This window comes from Callionymus lyra, chromosome 5 (assembly GCF_982586985.1).
Source record: "Callionymus lyra chromosome 5, fCalLyr1.hap1.1, whole genome shotgun sequence".
In the NCBI taxonomy this organism is placed as follows: domain Eukaryota; kingdom Metazoa; phylum Chordata; class Actinopteri; order Syngnathiformes; family Callionymidae; genus Callionymus; species Callionymus lyra.
In genome coordinates this window covers 36,632,127-36,649,663 of record NC_141822.1, presented here as the reverse complement: position 1 = coordinate 36,649,663, position 17,537 = coordinate 36,632,127, and positions in this window count along the sequence as shown.

The window sequence follows — 17,537 nt, the reverse complement described above, 5'->3', positions numbered from 1 at the left end:
TTCTACAAAGGTTTACGTTCAAATGCTTTATGGGATAATATTCTACAGCTTCATGAACAGATCTTAGGCAGTCAAGGCAGATGGATTGAGCGCTGATGCAATGCTCTTCATTTTAAAAGCCTGAAGTTTGTTTCCTCCATCTGAAAGGCATTTGGGGAACTTACTGTAAAGTTTAGTGAGAACTTTCCAAATTCAAGTGTGGCACTGTTGTGTTGAAATTTTGTAAAGCTTCTGTGACGTGACCACACACCTTGTGTTTTTCAGTCACCTGCTGTGACAACCCTGATAGAAAACGAAATGAAAACTCATGCCACATATTCATCCTAAATAACCCTCTCCTACGGCAAAGACACACATCAATCTTTGCCTACACCATGGAAGTTCCTTTTATGTTTAAAAAAAAAAACTGCCTGCCTTGAGGATAAATCACTAGATATTGCATTGTGATTGAAATGGTTGTTGATTCCCGCATTTGGCACCAGAACGTCACTTACTGCTTACAGTAACACCTTTTCGGTGTCTTCTACAACACACAGTGTGTTCGTTTTTAACTACCTTGTGTTCTTGCAATGTATTTTTCAGAGCAGGCGGCGTGTTTTACTGAGCCAACCATGCCCAGCTACTTTCTGTTTGCAGCTATATATGAATTAGATTTGTAGTCAAGATAAATGGAAAACATAACATTGACGACCAAAACAGGTAGACAATGTTTTACTAATAACTTATGTGTACTTCAATGTCTACAAAAGAAATAGAATGCACCAAGACCACAAAAATGTTTATGTCTTTCTAAGGAGTAAAATAGCACATACAGGTATATTGTGTATAGCATATGTAGTGTGTTCTGGCAGGGAAAATGTCAACAAAGTTATTGAGCACATGCAAGGTGATTAATCAAACCTCAATCAGTCTTCAATCTTTTAGGCAGAGTAACAAACAATGCAGCTGCAAATAATATGCCTCAAAATTTATAACACTTCTAGATTGACTCCTTTATTCTCATTGAAATCTCTTACATTTAGAGGGTTATGGCTGTCAAAGAGTTTGGAACGGACGTCGTCCAATTACCAGACATTTAATCCTGTATATTATGCTTTACAGTTTGTGGAAAACAATATAGTGCAATTTCAGACATTGAAATACATTGAAATTGAAGTTTACTGTCATTATTTGTCCAAATTACAAAAAAAACAATGTCTTATCCTCGCGTTTGCCTCTTCTTTTGAAGTGGAGATGTCTTATCAAACATTCTAATAACTTTGTTTTATGTAAAAGTCAGCTCACAGGGAACACAGACTGGGTCAGAAAAATGATTTCAGGGGCACTGTCTCCTGTAGCCCCCTGCTAATACTCTATGGTTGTGAGAACCAGCTACATCTGACAAGTAGGGTTGTGTCGTTCGAACAAACAAATCTTTTGAGTGAACGTACTGAACCGAATCACTTCATGAAGTGATTCATTCCTTTCTCAGTTCAGTTGAACTCAGCCGCGACCGTGCCGGTGGGAGGGATTCTATGACTCGCTGAACCCTCGGCGTCAGAGAACGACGCAGCCATAAACTCATGGGGGTGGGGGGAGGGACTGAGGAGGGAGAGAGGGAATTCTCTACAGAACAATTAGTTTTTAAGGATTTCTTAATTTAATATTTGTTTTTACTTAAACAAGGCCTTTTAAATTTATTGTTGATTGCATTTAATTTTATATTACATTTTAATATTATTATTAATTTGTTTTATTTTATGTTTATTTTAGTGCAATAAAACATTTAACAACCAAGACATTTAGTCACACTTTATTTGTTTATTTATTTATTTATTTATTATTTTATTTAGGCAGGAAACACACACAGTGTTTTTAAAAGTAACAGAATCTCTATTACGTCTGCAATGTTTGTTTGTAAACGTCTATACACATTGGGAGTTTGTCACGTTAGGCTGCTACTGATTCGCGAGACACAGATTCGTTCAGTGAAGAGGATTCTCATCCGGGGATTCACAGGACACAGATTCGTTCAGTGAAGAGGATTCTCATCCGGGGATTCACAGGACACAGATTCGTTCAGTGAAGAGGATTCTCATCCGGGGATTCGCAAGACACAGATTCGTTCAGTGAAGAGGATTCTCATCAGGGGATTCGCGAGACACAGATTCGTTCAGTGAAGAGGATTCTCATCCGGGGATTCGCGAGACACAGATTCGTTCAGTGAAGAGGATTCTCATCCGGGGATTCGCGAGACACAGATTCGTTCAGTGAAGAGGATTCTCATCAGGGATTTGGGAGACACAGATTCGTTCGGTGAACGAGGATTCATTTTCGACTGTGAACACACCTCAAGATCTTCTCAATTTGCTGAATTTCTCACGAATGTCTGTGTACTGGTCCTTGTCTGTGAACGCACCGGGCGTCCTTTTTTTTTTTTTTTTTTCATTGTCCCTCAAGTGCAGTGAATGTGAACCTCGGGTCTGAACCATTAAACCTAGTAAAGGATTGTTTGGCTGCGTTCAGGAAGTAGAAGAAATTGCAGTCAGGGCTCCATAACCACATAGTGATTTGGTGAATAAACAAACTGAACGAATCGTTTGAACAAATCCTTTTAATTAACTGATTCTAGTGATTCAGTACAATCAAAATAACTGCCGATCCCATCACTACGGACAAGACAAGGAAGAAGACTTGTAGATTTGCTTGGCCACAAGGTCGGATTTCTAGTTCCTGTGTGTTTCCTGTTAAGGGATTTTTAACACATTCGGGAATCTAGTCTTTTACAGCAACTTTTTTTTAATCGCCTGGACAAGGTATTTTATCTTGTATACATTTTTCGAGAACTGATCAGTAGCTTCCATCATTGCTTATTTTCTTCTTCTCCATACTTTACAGGCTTGGTCAATAAGGCTGTTTCTATTTTATATGTGTATATTGAATTAGATTATTGAACTTTTGTTGCCACTTAGCTTTAGAAACAATCTGAAAATACAGTACTGTTACTCATTTTGCGATTTACATTTTTGTGATCACCTATTTAAACCGGTTGGGTAGTCAGAATCTTTGACAGCTGTAAATTGCATACATTTGCCTGCCAGATCTTCTTGTTAGACTACTAGCAGGTGAGATGAATAAAAGTTGCTGCCATTACCTGTGCAAAATTACTGCGGAAAAGGCTAAAATAGTGAGGCTGCTGGCTGTAGGACTATTGAGATAAAAATGCTAATTATTTTTCTCGTAGTACTAGATAGCAGTGAACTTTCCAAGGTTTCTTATTTGAAATAAGCACAAACCCAGCAATCTATAAGGTAAGGTAAGGTAAGGTAAAACTTTATTGATCCCTCAGGAGGTCTCCCTTGGGAAATTGTTTTTTTTCCAATAGCCACAGAAAATACAGCAATTTTTCATAAGAAAAAAAAAAAATCATAAGAAAGTAACAGAAAGAAAAATGTCAATGATGGGCCTTATAGAAAAGGACATGAAGACGGATTTTAGCCCGCATTAGAGTATTTGGTCAAAACATATTGAGATTGACCTTAACTGGTCCAGGTGGATGATGTTTTTCAAATTTAGTGAATTTCACTGCGTCTAGTCCTATGAGGCAATTTTGCCTTTAATTTGGTTTCTTTCCCTTGAAGATAAACCTACCACCTTCACTGGAGTTCTAAAGTGGGGGATGAACATCGGTCTCATTATGAAGAAGGCAGTCGAGTCCATCATTACCTCTTCCATCAGGTGTGGTACTCTGCTGGATCAGTTAAAGATCAGAACAGACTGCAGCGGATTATCTGTTCTGCGGAGAAGGTGATTGGCTGCCCTCTTCCATATCTGCAGGACATCGTCACCAGGCCATCGAGTCGTGCAGGCAGGATCGTAGCTAACCCCTCTAACCGGACGGACCAGAAAATCCCGGTTCAAGAACTCTGATGTCCAGATCATGAATATATTTTTATTCATTTATATGTATTATTATGTTGCCACCACTAAACATTCCAGTGTTACCGGCAATAAACGTTTTCGATTCTGATTCCGAGGATTTTTACAGGGCTTGAGATATTGGCATCAATATTGAGCGAGAGCAGGGTTTGAACATGTGAGGGCTGGTTATTTCGATCACTGTAAAACGTCTGTAGCCACATATTTGTTACTTTGTTACTAATAAAGATACGGGAGGCATTTAAGACATGCTGGATGGGAACTTAAATGCACATTTTAATGTCAAAATGTGACTAAAATCTTAAACTATAAACTATGAATTTGTTAGCTTTAATAAGATGGACAGCTGATTTGAAATCTGGAGATCAGGACACGAGTGATAAACTACCAAAACCAGCAGGAAGATTATCAAGGAGGTTCATGCATGTGATAAATGACAGCAGTCATACTATTAAGGATGACCAAATAGGTTCAGACGGAGGCAATGACTGATGGGAAATGACCAACGAAGAAGTAGCTAAGGTTATCTTGACACAGGAGGACACAATGCACAACAAGCAAATATTATATTTGTTAACAACATCCGGAAAAAGGTATAAATCAGTGATCTCAGCCTTTTTTTGGCCAACAGAAGCAAATTCTTGTTGATAAAACTAGTCTACCTCAGGGGTCATTCAACAGTTTTTTCTGCATGTCTGATTCACATTTGATTTATTTTTTGTTTCATTTATTAAACAGCTAACATTGTAGAAAGAGAACCTTGCTTGGCCCAGACTCAAATACATACCCGAAATTGAGGGCCAAAAATATAATCTCACAGGCCACAAATGGCTCCAGACGGCAAGTTTGAGACCACTGGTCTTAAGCAATTGTCTAAGGCAGGGGTGCCCTACCAGTCGATTGCTGTTAACTGGTATATAGTAGAATTATTCACAGTATCGTGAGTATGGCAGTAACGATTAATTTACTTATTTTTTGAGTGGAGTGAGGCATCTCACCTCATTACAATCTCTGCTGAGAGTCCCGGATGCAAAATAGCGTCTCTGACCTCGATTGAGTTGCATCAGGTCCTCCATCCCCTGCTTCGGCATTCGCCTGCCAGCTCAGCTGGACCACTTGCCTCGTTGTTTCAGACACCAGGACTGTGTCTGGCAGCTTGTGGTAACCTCAATGTTCTCTGGGAACTTGAGCTGGGTCAACCTTTAGCTGCCATTCCCGGGCTTTTGCCAGCAGCCCCCCTGCTCGAGTCCTGCATGGCTGTGCCTTCTCCCCAGCTCTAACAAAGGCAATGGATTGCCTTTTTGGTTGTTGGTGTTTTCTGGTGGAGATCCCTGTGCCTAAGACCTCTGCAATGACCCGCACTTGGTCATGGCGCCAGCGGTAACGACCGTCTCCAAGTGCCTGCGGGCAGCAGCTCAAGATGTGCTCCAGCTTTCAGGCAGAGAGAGCACAGTGGAGTCTCGGCTAAGACCCAGCGGAAGAAATTGGAGGGGCTTGGGAGTACATCATACACACCGACTGTATTTGGAACTTGATCCGGTGTTGCTCGGATCGCCATAGATCTGTCCATGAGATCTTCTGGTCAAAGTCACAATGAAGCAAACATTTACATTAACGGTTGTTTTTGTGTTAAAAAATAGAATATTTATATGCAATCATTCCTGGTAATGCTGCAAATAGATTAATAAAAACCATAAAGGGCATTCAGCTTCAAAGAGTTTTAGCTTCAGTGTGTACTTTATGTCTTTATCATGTACTACACATGATATAAGTACTCTAAAAGCAAGGTTTTGAGTCTTATATCCAGGTAGAGCTGGTAGTTTTTTAATCCCTCTTTGTTCTTTCTTTACCCATTTTCCATTCTTATTTACATACAAGCACAGGCAAACACACAACTCAACGTATTTACTCACACAAAGCTTTCAAACTCAATAAAACTCAAAATGAAAAAAATTGTGCTTCTCATTTCTTTTCTTTATTACCCAACCCAAAACCTTTGTTAGACGGAATAGTTGTGGCATCCACTCACGGAAATCTGAATACAACTCTTAAATAATCTTTTCAAGATGAATCTAGACATGTGTCTACCATAAGAATCCCTGAAGAGAACAACAAAATGCCCTCATTCAAACCTAGCTAGAGCAAATTGTATATGTCTGGCAGAAAAAGAGAAGCTTCTTGAGAGGAGCTGGGATTAATTTATTGTTCTTCAACTTCTTTAATTGTTTAAATTTAGAGACAGAATCTTACCAACTCGAACATTTGTTATATATGAAGAGGGCAGTTGTACCACACTAGACACAGACTAACAGTACTTTTTAACTGATGCAAATGCACCAACAATGGATCTTCACAAACATTGCTTCATGTAGTGTCAAAGTTATATTCACGGAAGTAAATAACAAAGTTAAAGGACAGTGGACGAAATATATATATATATACATAATATTTGATGAAAACAAATGGATTTAGTGAGGACAGGGCCTTCGGGTCAACTTGACCCTGAGATAACACAAGGGTTACACACTTTTCGATTCTATTAAGTGACTTTAAATAATAGAAAGTCAACAGTGACTTCTTTTGCTTCAAGTTGTGAGAGTTTAGCACACAAACAATAAAAACCATCAGAACGACATCAAGAAACCATTGATAAGCACTTGAGTAGAATTATACATTGATGAGGCTTTGCTTCCCATCCCCCATCACTCTCCACTATTTGTCTTTGCGTTGTCCTCCGGCTTCATCCCTCTCCCAACCCCTCCAAGAATCTCTCGACTCTCGGAACGGCTGAACAATCTGACCTAAACTCTGGTCTCCCTTTGATGTGAGCAATCTGACCCCTTTGTACCAGATGCCCAACACCGCCAGCATTATCCCCTCTCAGAGCCAGGGCAGCCCCAGCAAGGACTGGTCATTAACCCTGCACAACCTCGGCCTCCCCTCCTCTGCTTAAACACATGATGTATTACAACTCCCACCCTGCAATTCACCCAAACATGCTTGTGTGGGTGAGCAACGATGATGCAATACACTCTTTAAACAGGTCATCTTTTCAAAGGGAGGAGCTGGAACCTTTGGCCACTGCTTCAGTTATCATGGTCACTGGTTGAAAGTCTGGCGATAAGTCAAAGGGAAAACAAATGACTGTGCAATGAATTGAAAGCCTGGATGATGGATGAAACCTCACATTGGCGCAGCGGTGGTTTATTTGGATTATGAGCGTATATCTTTGCAAAACCTGAAGAGATAGTTTGGGGTGAGAAATCACAGTTGGCTGTAATGTCAAAACAAAAGAGGATTTTCTTATGGTGAGGTGGAAAAAGCATGCCAAGCTCTGGGGCAGCCATTTGGTCTGAATGAGTAAAAGATCACATGAGGAAAGCAAATGATCATCTACCTTTAGCACTATATCTGGTGAAGATCAAAAGAGCAGATACGTTCAGACATTCCGTTAAACAGATAGGCAGACAACAAACACATTTTTCTTTTAAGGAAAGTAGTTTTGCTTGAAGAATGCTGAAGTCGCTATCTCTACATATTGCTCACTGGTGATGAGACAATGGAATGTAAGATTGTCCAATAGACTAAGACAGCCAAACCTATCTTGGATTGATTATTAATTCATTGTGACTAAAGACATAAACAAAACTTTGCTATTTAAGCCATTAAGCCATTCATTAAAATCTGATTTCCAAAACAGGCGATCTTTAAGAGTAAATAAGAGTTAAGACAAAATGCAGCATCATTCCTTTATCATTCCTTCTTTCTTTTTTTTACCGTTTAATCCTTTATTGGGGGGGCTGGAGCTTATCCCAGATTCTACGGACGAGAGGTGGGGGACACCCTGGAGAGGATGACTGTCTGTCGAAGGGTACACAAAGACAGACACACAGCCATTCACACACACTCACACACCTACAGACAATTTCCCCAAGCTCTGTAATTTTTGGACTGTGGAAGGAAACTGTAGCGCATGGAGTTAACCCACGCAACACAGGGAGAACATACAAACTCCACACAGAAAGGTCACAGCCTGGAGGCCAACTGGCAACCTTTTTGCTGTGAGGCGATAGTGCTTACTACTGCACCACCGTGCGCCCTCATTCCTTTATGATCATTGAAAATAAACACAGTGATATGATAAAGAAAGCTTGATTTTATCACACAGAACACAAAACATACCACCTTTTTACAGTGAAAATATAGTGATGCGTTAGAGGGATTTCGGCAAAACCATTTATAGTTCTGGATGTTGATGTTCCTGGAATTGATCTGCTTTTGTTGCGGTTATCTCTAAAATGTGGAGTTAAGCTACAAGGTATTTTACGCCTTACTCCTCTGTTTAGAATAAAACACCTAAATAAAACTGTTGTGAAAATAGTCATTAGCAATTGTTCCCTCACAGAACGACTAAATGTCTTTCAACAAGATGATACTGTGGTCTTCAGGTGGTTTCATATCATTTGATGATTTTTCACTTGAAGAGTTTAAAGGAACTAAAGTGGAAACACAAGTAATGATGAGTAATGGCTTCAGTCAACCTTACATTTTAAACCCAAACAAATCACAGCGCTAGTGCCAGGCATGACAACGGAGACGAAAGCAAGAACAAGAGCATTCCTCCGTCAGAGGAAGAAAAAAAGAGGGAGGGGATTACTTTATTAAGATGTACTGAAAAACAAATCACCAAAGATGGATGACGGTCTCACAAAAAAGAGAATTTCAAAGAAGCAAATCAATCCCGTGCAGGAGTCGCACACATGTGCCTGAATAATAATAAACTGTCGCAACTTTTATTTCAAACAGGGATTCCTTTCCATAGTTGTTGGACCAATGTCAATGATGCTATGAAGAAATTAAATATTGTGATCAATTTAGTCAACATCAGAGCCACCTACAAATAGGGAAATCATAATCATGAAAGTTGATTTTGCTTGTTTTCAGAAAAATAATTTGAGGACTGTGGTCAGATGGCATAGAGCTCTGTCAGAAACCAAGCCACCATCAGATAACACATTTTCTGGGTCATGTAAAGACAGCCAGCATATCAACAGAAACATGCGTCAATGTGTGTTTTTGCCTCCACTGCTGGTTGACACATACCTTAAGACTGGAGTGCTGAAATGGGAGTGAGGATAATTGTGACTCCCCCCGTCATAGTCTTTCAGCACCACTTCTGGCCAGAGCTACAGAGAAAGAATGGATCTGAGGGACATGGATAGCGGGTTGCTTTGAAGGCCAGAACTACAGTCTTTTACAGACTCTTTGAGTAGACACAAAGGCATTTTCATGAATAAAAGAAGACCTGATTAAAAAATGTTTTAACCACAAAGAGTAATTAATCCCAATCATTTTTCAAGCAATGATATCTAGTTTATGATCAATTGACAACATTTGTTTACGTGAACACTGCAGCCATTGAACTATTCAACTTTAAACTGAAAAAAAAGAATCTAAACTTATATAAATAGTACATTTTAATCAATTTCATTTTCATTTTCATCATTTTATCAAACCAGTAAAAAACCTATTTATAATAAACTGTTAAATATGTGTGTCTAGAACTAAGAGTGTGTGCGCAAAGAAAGGGTGCGTGAAAATGTGTTTAAAGACATTGTGCGTACATGTTTAATGCTCAGATCCACGTCGACACTCACTTGTCATGTTGAGATGTGCACATCAGAGACAAATGTACGATCAAATCATAAGCGAGATGATAAATGCAACACTATATCATCTTGTGAGTTTAGTGGTGAAAGGATGACGCGTGTATTTTGTAACCTCATTTTATCAAACATTCTCAATGTCTAGAAATAAGATTCAGGGCTTATACTATGTTCCCTCTCATGGAAATAACTTCACACCATCTATCTTTTTGTCTTCCAATTCACTTCTTAAGATAACATGTCTTTGAGTGACAGATAAAGGTTAAATGGTCATGACCAGCGTACAAAAGAAAGACATAGCTGAAATAACTTTTGCTCTCGACTGCAGATGAAATTAATATAGTTGACATTACATAATGAAGTAGAATGGTCTTCTTAGCCATAGGGTCGAATCATTTATCTTACCCTGTGCTTTCTCTTAGATTACAAGACGGTGGGGTCATACAATAGCAGAGTGTAATTTGTCATTTAATCTCTGTTATAAAGATGTTGTCACTGTATCAACATTTACATCTTGAACAGGGGTTCCCCAGCTCCTAGTGTCTGTGGTCATTTTAGACCTCAACGATATTCAGAGCCATGATCATCTGTGGCTTCTTTTTAATCTCTAAAAAACATATTTGCAGGCCGGTCATTATGCAATGTTGTCTTTTCACTTGATTTGTTTAAAAGGTTTTTCATTTTCTTTCAGTTATACTTTTATGACATCTGTAAATCTGTTAGTGTGTGTGTGTGCGTGCATGCTGGGGTGTGCTTGTGTCTGTGTCCTGTTTAACTGTATCATGCATATTTTGTGAACACTTTGTGACTGATATGGAATGTTCACTGAATTATTGAAGAGGTTATGTGCTGGACCACCTAAAAGGTTTGAAAATCCACTAAGAGGGGTCACTACATTTATTTTGTAATGTACAAACATTTTAATCTTCATAAATTAATTAATACAGTTTTTGTACTGACCATTGAAGATTGCGATTTATCTTCAATAAAGATCAATTTAACATGTATTAATGATGGGTGGTATGCGATGCTCCAAGTTGTACATAGTGCAATCTGCAATATCTGCAATATTCTTAGACGCACATGGTAAAAAAAAATCCACAGTGTATGAGGGAACACTGAATATATATTAAGACTGTTGTCATACAAAGGTTTGCCTGGATTATTTTTCAAATAAAGAACAATGTAAATAAAATCTCCCCGGCTTCCAGAAATACATATGCAGTGGTGGAGGTCGATCATCTGGACCCAGAGAAACACAAGGGGTACCTCAAACACATTTGAAATAATACGAGTATTACAAACTACTTTGGTTCAAAGTAATGTTTAACATAATTGTCGCTGGATTTGTAAATATACTTAAAATTCAAATTTTGGTGAATTTATTTTTCTTTTGTGAATGTGTTTTTCAGCTCATTTGGCTGTTCTGGTTATGTGTGATGTCACCCGGTAAAGTGGCAAGCGCGATGAACAAATAATATAGAATGAAACATCGGCGGACTTAAATGTCTTTAACTTCTTATATCCTTACAGTTGCAGCGAAGGCATCTTTCACAACATTCACGAGCAACGAGTGAATCATCTTGATAAACAAATCAAACGATCATTTTTACGTCAAATGAATATTTCATAATCATGATTCCAGATGTCAGATCTAGCATTCTCCATTTCAAGAACATTCAAACAGTGATGTTACTACTCAGTTCATATTGTAAAGGTGTGGGACCAAACACCTACGAGGCACTTTGTCGAAGTTGAGTGATTTTGTAAGCTGTATATAATTGTGAGCGTCGGATTGAAAATGATTGCAGAACAGCTTTTTTTTAGAGGTGTAAATTAGTTTATTAAACTTCTGCTTCCAGTCCAAATCGAGCTGAATCATGAGAGGTGCGGCTTAAAAAAGGGATTTAACATTATTATTTGATATACGTTGTATTTACCACTCCACCCGCACACATAACTACCACCCAGACATAGCAGTCAACATCTTGACGCATTTATCATCATCTCTGGAGATTTTAATCATGCCAACATGGACTCTACACTGCCTACTTTCCACCAGGCGGTTGATTGTCCCACCAGGAATAACGACAATTGATCTTCTTTATACCAACTTGAAGGATGCAAGTCCGCCCAATGCCTCCGCCAACTCCCCGACCACAGCACATGCCACACAGGGCGGGTAGAGGACCGCAGCCACCGCTGCAGCAGACACCCACCCCAAGACAGGCCCCCCACCACAGACCAGGTGAAGCCATCGGGGCCGGAAGGTCATCCAGAACACCCGGCCAGCCCCAGCCCCACCCCTAACGGTTCACCCGCCAACCTCGTCAGCGGGATCAGCAACCCCCCAGCCCCAGCACCGCCCCCAGCGCAACCCCCCATCTACCACCCCAACCACCCCCGCCAGCACCAGCCCCCACGCACCACCAAAGACCCCCCGGAAGCGGGCCACCCCCCCGCCGGCACACGGGGCCATCGCGGCACCAGCGGTCACCACCACCAGGCCCAAGGCACCCACAGGCCCCACCCGCCGGGCCCCTTACACCCGAATCGGCCAAGCCAGAACAGCCCCGGCGAGAAAAGAAGGATATACAGAGCTCGGTGTCTAAAACTAAAACTAAAACTCCTCCAGCATTCTCAGCCTATAGCAGCTAAGATAAACAGTTTTGTTAGTTATGACAGCTGGAGATAAACAGTCAAGTTAATTATAGGCTTTATCGAAAAGTAAGGTTTTAAGATTATTTTTAAACATAGAGAGGGTGTCTGCCCTCCGGACTGAAGCCGGTAGTTTGTTCCACAGCATAGGGGCTTGAAAACTGAAGGCCCTGGCTCCGAATCTACATTTAGAGATTTGTGGTATAACTAGAAGATCAGAGTTTAGGGATCGTAAGGTCCTTGAGGGTTGGTAAGTTTGGATTAAATCTTTAATGTATGTTGGTGCTAGACCATGTAAGGCTTTATAGGTTAGGAGAAGGATTTTAAATTGTATTCTAAATTCTACAGGAAGCCAATGTAGGGAAGACAGTACAGGGGAAATGTGTTCGCGCCTCTTAGTCTTAGTCAGGACACGAGCTGCAGAGTTCTGAATGAGCTGAAGAGTTCTGAGAGACTTTTTAGAACAGCCTGACAGAAGAGAGTTACAATAGTCCAGCCTGGAGGTAACAAAAGCATGGTTGAGCTTCTCAGCAGCATCTAAAGGAAGGAAGTGCCTAATTTTTGAAATGTTACGAAGGTGGAAGTAAGCAGTCCGTGAGATTTGTTTTATGTGTCAGTTAAATGATAAGTCCTCGTCAAAGCATACACCCAGATTCTTTACAGTGGTGCTAGTAGCAGGAGCAAGTCCATTTTGTAAAGCTAGATCATTAGTTAATGATTGTCTGAGATGTTGCGGACCAACTAGTAAAACCTCAGTCTTTTCCGAGTTCAGTAGGAGGAAGTTTTTGGTCATCCATGACTTGATATCTGTGATACAGGACTGTAATTGTGTTAGCTGATTTCTTTCATCTGGCTTCATGGACAAGTAAAGTTGGGTGTCATCAGCATAACAGTGAAAATGTATAGAGTGTCTTCTAATCAAGTCCCCTAGTGGGAGCATATAGATTGTGAATAGTATTGGACCAAGAACAGAACGTTGTGGGACACCATAGCTGACCTTAGTGTGTGTCGATGAGAGGTGGTTGACATGTACATAGTGCGTTCTATCCGTCAGGTAAGATTTAAACCAGTTAAGAGCAGTTCCACGAATGCCTAAATGGTTTTCTAGCTTCTGTAGAAGGATTTGGTGGTCGACAGTGTCAAATGCAGCACTGAGATCTAGAAGAACAAGAACTGAAACATGGCCCTGATCAGAGGCCATCAGTAGGTCGTTACTTACTTTTACAAGGGTGGTCTCTGTGCTGTGGTGTTCCCTAAAACCAGACTGAAACACCTCAAATTGATCATTGTCCTGGAGATAATCACAGAGCTGACATCGTTACCACTTTCTCCAGAAGTTTTGAAATGAATACTAGATTAGAGATAGGCCTGTAGTTAGTGAGGACCTCTGGATCGAGAGTGGGTTTTTTGAGCAGAGGTTTAATTACTGCAACTTTAAAAATCTGAGGCACATAGCCGGATGTTATTGACAAGTTAATAATGTCAAGTATGAAAGTGCTAAGTAAGGGGAGCAGTTCTTTAAGTAGCCATGTGGGAATAGGATCGAGAAGACATGTTGTGGACTTTGAGGAGGAAACAACCTGGGACAGCTGTCGAGGACTCACTGGTAGAAAGGAGTCAAAGTATGTATCAGTCATAGTGTCTGTGACCGGTGAGGCTGCACTGGTTGTATTAGACGAATCTAGGAGGTCTTGAATCTTTCCTCTAATAGTTACAATTTTTTCATTAAAAAAGTTCATAAAGTCATTGCTACTAAGATGAGGAGGGATGGACTGCTCAATGGACTGATGGCTCCGTGTCAGCCTGGCAACAGTACTGAATAAGAACTTGGGGTTATTCTTATTTGCTTCTATAAGTGATGAGTAGTAGCTGGCTCTGGCTTTCCGAAGAGATGCCTTGTATATTTTTAACTTATCCTGCCAGTCCTGGTAGAATTCATTATGTTTTGATGAACGCCATTTCTTCTCTAGTCGTCTAGAATCCTGTTTTAATTTACGTGTTTCCTGAGTATACCAGGGAGCAAGACTACTTCTGTTAACAGTCTTTTTAGTTAGTGGTGCGATTAAGTCAAGCGTATTGTGCAACGAGTCTGTAAAACTGCCCACAAAGTTATCAATGTCTGGGTGACTATGGGTAGAGTTTCTTGACACACTGAGGCTAGGCGTTTTACTGAGCACAGAGGGAATTATTTCCATAAACTTGGTAACGACACTTTCAGACAGACATCTTTTGAGAGTGCTCCTGCTCTGTAGACTTGGCTCATTTAAAATTAAGTCAAAGGTTATTAATTGATGGTCGGAAAGAACTGAATTCTGAGGAGAGACAATAACATTTTTAATTTCAAGTCTGTATGCTAGGACAAGGTCTAATGTGTGCTTAAAGCAGTGAGTCGGTTCATGTACATACTGAGAGAAACCAAATGACTCCAGGATAGAGTTAAACCTGTTAGCTAAGCTATCATGGACCATATCAACATGGATGTTAAAGTCACCAACAGTAATCACTTTATCTGATTTAAGCACCAGGCTGGTCAAGAACTCAGGGAACTCAGACAAGAATTCAGAATAAGGTCCAGGGGGACGATAGACTCCAACAAAGAGAAGTGACTGACCTGATCTCAAGGTTGTATTAGATACGCTAAGTATAATACTTTCAAAAGAGTTGAAATCACATTGTGGTCTAGTAAAGGTTGACAGACATGAGTTGATGATGGCTGCCACTCCACCTCCTCGACCAGAGCGTCGAGGGGCGTTAAAGTTAGTGTGGCTGGGTGGTGTTGATTCATTTAAAGATACGTAATCATCTATAGACAGCCAAGTTTCGGTTAAGAATAATAAGTCAATGGTTTTATCTGATATAAGTTCATTAATTAGTGCAGCTTTTGAGGACAGGGATCGGATATTCAACAATCCACACTTAATTCTCCTGTCCTCTACAATGGTAGTATTAATTTGATTTAGATTTATTTGAATTAGATTTTCTTTAATAGCTCTTCTACTGACATTTTTACTTGGTTTTATTAAGCGGGTCAGATTGACCCTCTCTATGTGGTTAGAGGTGGGTGGCTGTTGTGGGAGAAGGGCAGAAGAGTGTGGAAGACTGCAGTTCTGCCTTCTGATCTGTGCTCTGAGTCACGTTACACTAAAACTGTCAACACTGCTAGACAAGAGAGATGCTCCTTCCAACGTGGGATGGATGCAGTCTCTCCTAAGCAGACCAGGTTTTCCCCAGAAGGTTTTCCAGTTGTTAACAAAGCCAACCCCGTTTGCGGGGCACCACTCCGACAACCAGCGATTAAATGATGAATAGCGAGTAAACATATCATCATTGGCCATATTGGGAAGGGGTCCAGAGAACACTACGGAGTCCGACATTGTTCGTGCAAATGCACACACCGACTGAACGTTTACCTTGGTGACCTCCGAGCAACGTAATCGGATGTCGTTGCTGCCGACATGAATAATTATCTTACTGTATTTACGTTTAGCTTTAGCCAGCAGCTTTAAATTTGATTCAATGTCGCCCGCTCTGGCCCCAGGAATGCAGACTACTCTCGCTGGCTTCGCTAGTTTAACGTTCCGAAGAATGGAATCGCCTATGAACAGAGCAGGTTCCTCGACCGGTGACTTGTCGAGTGGAGAAAATCTGTTCGAAACGCTAAGGGGTTGGTGGTGCTCCGTTGACTTTGGCCGGGAACTATTCCTCCCACGAACAGTCACCCACCGACCCTGGTTTCCCGGCTGCTCGGGAATTGCTGGAGGACTACCTGCTAGGCTATGTGGCTGCGCACTGTCTACCTGACACTGGCTAGCTAGCGGTTTAGCTTCGACAGCGCACAACCGACTCTCTAGTTCAACGAGCTTCACCTCCAGTCTAGCTAACAGGCTACACTTTACACAACTAATGCTATCTCTAAAGGAGGTCGAAGCGTAACTAAACATCTGACACACCGAGCAGGAAAGAACAGAAGAGGGAGAGGGAGAGGGAGACATAGTGAGGGGAAAGTTTGACGAATGCGCTCACCGGGAAGTTTTCCAGACTTGTCCTCGGCCCGATTCGACTACGAAGGATGTTGGTCCAAAAATAAATGTAGATGTTCACGGATGCTCCAGAAATAAGGCGAACAAAAAGAAAAAAAAAGATTGTTCTGCTTGGAGCGAGAGAGACGCTGCACGGTGCTGCACTACGATACGACATTTAGTAGAAGTTAAACTAACTTCTTCGTACAAGAAGCCCCTGGTTTGTAGTAAGTCCATTTGGAAAAGATGAAGATGTGTGTCAGTTCTCTGTGATATAAAGAATGCTGGTTTGTTTTTAAGGCCTGGGATAATCTTCAGCTTGAATCCATAGTAACAACTTAACTGCACTGAAATTATTTCTCAGAAAGAATTGCTGGACCCATACAATTACATTCTAATCTTCTGCACACATAAAGGTCTAGCATTCAGACATCTTTCTAAAGATTAAACTTAAAATGTGAGTGACGTGGTAAATGTAACTTTTAACCAAATCATTGGGGGAAATGTGTCCAACAAGAGGGTGTATTATCCTAAATCTTTAATAATTATTTAAATAACACTGTTTTTGTGCGTGTTCTAAGCCCTACCTCTCTGTCTACAGAGAGGAACATTTAGACTGATGGATGAAGAAAAGAGTGAAGGAGGATACAATGAGAGAAAAGAGGAGAGTATAGAGTAAAGCAGAAGAATCCATGAATCCTGGAGAGAAATCTGGATCTCTTGACACGATGGAGATCCTGGATCAAGCAGCAGCTTTGGAGGTGGAGCCCTGCAGCTCTAGGAGAGAAGAAGAGGGGGTTTAAACTACACAGGATGATGAATATTATGCAGAAAAGATGGCTATACAGAGAGAGCTCTGTGTCTTAAACGCCTCCAACAATCTAAGCCTATAGCAGCTAAGAAAGAACAAGAAGGGCTGGTTCAGGCAGAGCCTGAGTAAGTCCTAACTATAGGCTTTAGCGTCAAACTATAGGTTTGACAATTGAAGGCCCTGGCTCCAAATCTACATTTATAGACTTGTGATCTAACTAATAGATCTGAGTTTAAGGATCGTAAGGTCCTAGAGGGTTGATAAGTTTGGATTAGATCTTTAATGTATGTTGGTGCTAGACCATGTAAGGCTTTATTGGTTAAGAGAAGGATTTTAAATTGTGTTCTAAATTCTACTGGAAGCCAATGTAAAGAGGACAGCACAGGGGAAATGTGTTCGCGCCTCTTAGTCTTAGTCAGGATACAAGCTGCAGAGTTCTGAATGAGCTGAAGAGTTCTGAGAGAC